Genomic DNA, 3,152 nt, shown 5'->3' with positions numbered 1-3,152 from the left:
GTCAAGTGATTATGACACCCATACATTTTGAGTATATGCTCACTCACAGAACTATTCTCCTTATTGGAGACTTCATGTCTCTCAATCCGGGCATTTGCTTGAAATATTAACTTCAACTCCTGGAACATCTCATATGCTCCATGACATTCAAAACATCGTTGAAGTCCCGGTTCTAAGCCGTAAAGCATGGCACACTGAACTATCGAGTAGTCATCAGCTTTGCTCTGCCAGGCGTTCACAACATCCGGCGTTGCTCTTGCAGCGGGTCTTGCACCTAGCGGTGCTTCCAGGACGTAATTCTTCTGTGCAGCAATGAGGATAATCCTCAAGTTATGGACCCAGTCCGTGTAGTTGCTACCATCATCTTTCAACTTAGCTTTCTCTAGGAACGCATTAAAATTCAAAGGAATAGTAGCACGGGCCATTGATCTACAACAACATAGACATGCAAAATACTATCAGGTACTAAGTTCATGATAAATTAAAGTTCAATTAATCATATTACTTAAGAACTCCCACTTAGATAGACATCCCTCTAATCTTCTAAGTGATCACGTGATCCAAATCAACTAAACCATGTTCGATCATCACGTGAGATGGAGTAGTTTTCAATGGTGAACATCACTATGTTGATCATACCTACTATATGATTCACGCTCGACCTTTCGGTGTCAGTGTTCCGAGGCCATATCTGCATATGCTAGGCTCGTCAAGTTTAACCCGAGTATTCTGCGTGTGAAAAAGTAGCTTGCACCCGTTGTATGTGAACGTAGAGCTTATCACACCCGATCATCACGTGGTGTCTCGGCACGACGAACTTTCGCAACGGTGCATACTCAGGGAGAACACTTGTACCTTGAAATTTAGTGAGAGATCATCTTATAATGCTACCGCCAAAATAAGCAAAATAAGATGCATAAAGGACAAACATGACATGCAATCAATATAAGTGATATGATATGGCCATCATCATCTTGTGCCTTTGATCTCCATCTCTAAAGCACCGTCATGATCACCATCGTCACCGACGCGACACCTTGATCTCCATCGTAGCATCGTTGTCGTCTCGCCAACTATTGCTTCTATGACTATCGCTACCGCTTAGTGATAAAGTAAAAACAATTACAGGGCGATTGCATTGCATACAATAAAGCGACAACCATATGGCTCCTGCCAGTTGCCGATAACTCTGTTACAAAACATGATCATCTCATACAATAAAATTTAGCATCATGTCTTGACCATATCACATCACAACATGCCCTGTAAAAGCAAGCTAGACGTCCTCTACTTTGTTGTTGCAAGTTTTACATGGCTGCTACGGGCTGAGCAAGAACCGTTCTTACCTACACATCAAAACCACAATGATTTTTTGTCAAGTGTGTTGTTTTAACCTTCAACAAGGACCGGGCATAGTCACACTCGATTCAACTAAAGTTGGAGAAACTGACACCCACGAGCCACCTGTGTGGAAAGCACGTCGGTAGAACCAGTCTCGCGTAAGCGTACACGTAATGTCGGTCCGGGCCGCTTCAAACAACAATACCGCCGAATCAAAGTATGACATGCTGGTAAGCAGTATGACTATTATCGCCCACAATTCTTTGTGTTCTACTCGTGCATATAACATCTACGCATAGACCTGGCTCGGATGCCACTGTTGGGGAACGCAGTAATTTCAAAAAAATTCCTACGTACATGCAAGATCCATCTAGGTGATGCATAGCAACGAGAGGGGAGAGTGTTGTCCACGTACCCTCGTAGACCGAAAGCGGAAGCGTTATGACAACGCGGTTGATGCAGTCGTACGTCTTCAGGATCCGACCGATCCTAGCACCGAAGGTACGGCACCTCCGCGATCTGCACACGTTCAGCTCGGTGACGTCCCATGAACTCTAGATCCAGCTGAGGTTGAGGGAGAGTTTCGTCAGCACTACGGCGTGGTGACGGTGATGATGAACTTACCAGCGTAGGGCTTTGCCTAAGCACTGCAACGATATGACCGAGGTGGAAATCTGTGGAGGGGGGCACCACACACGGCTAAGAAAACTGTCAACTTGTGTGTTCTAGGGTGCGCCCCTGCCCCCGTATATAAAGGAGCAAGGGGGAGGCTGGACGGCCCTCCTGGGGCGCGCCCCAAGTAGGACTCCTACTAGGAATCCTATTCCTACTAGGTTTCCAACAAGGGAAGAGAGGGGGAAGGAAGGAGAGGGAAAGAGGGAGAAGGAAAGGGGGGCACCGCCCCTTCCCTAGTCCAATTCGGACCCAAGAGGGAGGGGGCGCGCGGCCTGCCCTAGCCGCCCCTCTCTCTTTCCACTAAGGCCCATGTGGCCCATTAGTTCCCATGGGGGTTCCGGTAACCCACCGACACTCCGGTTTTATCCGAAACTTCTCCGAAACATTTCCGGTGTCCGAATATAGTCGTCCAATATATCAATATTTATGTATCGACCATTTCGAGTCTCCTCGTCATGTCCGTGATCATATCCGGGACTCTGAACTACCTTCGGTACATCAAAACACATAAACTCATAATACCGATCGTCATCGAACGTTAAGCGTGTGGACCCTATGGGTTCGAGAACTATGTAGACATGACCGAGACTCATCTCCGGTCAATAACCAATAGCGGAACCTGGATGCTCATATTGGCTCCCACATATTCTAAGAAGATCTTTATCGTTCAAACCGAATAATAACATACGTTGTTCCCTTTCTCATCGGTATGTTACTTGCCCGAGATTCGATCGTCGGTATCTCAATATTTAGTTCAATCTCGTTACCGGCAAGTCTCTTTACTCGTTCCATAATGCATCATCCCGCAACTAACTCATTAGTCACATTGCTTGCAAGGCTTATAGTGATGTGCAATACCGAGAGGGCCCAGAGATACCTCTCCGACAATCGGAGTGACAAATCCTAATCTCGATCTATGCCAACTCAACAAACACCATCGGAGACACCTGTAGAGCATCTTTATAATCACCCAGTTACGTTGTGACGTTTGATAGCACACTAAGTGTTCCTCCGATATTCGGGAGTTGCATAATCTCATAGTCATAGGAACATGTATAAGTCATGAAGAAAGCAATAGCAACAGACTAAACGATCATCATGCTAAGCTAACGGATGGGTCAAGTCAATCACATCAT

This window comes from Triticum aestivum, chromosome 7D (assembly GCF_018294505.1).
Source record: "Triticum aestivum cultivar Chinese Spring chromosome 7D, IWGSC CS RefSeq v2.1, whole genome shotgun sequence".
Classification (NCBI taxonomy): Eukaryota; Viridiplantae; Streptophyta; class Magnoliopsida; order Poales; family Poaceae; genus Triticum; species Triticum aestivum.
The sequence above is the reverse complement of the archived record's forward strand: the minus strand, read 5'-3'. Positions refer to the sequence as shown.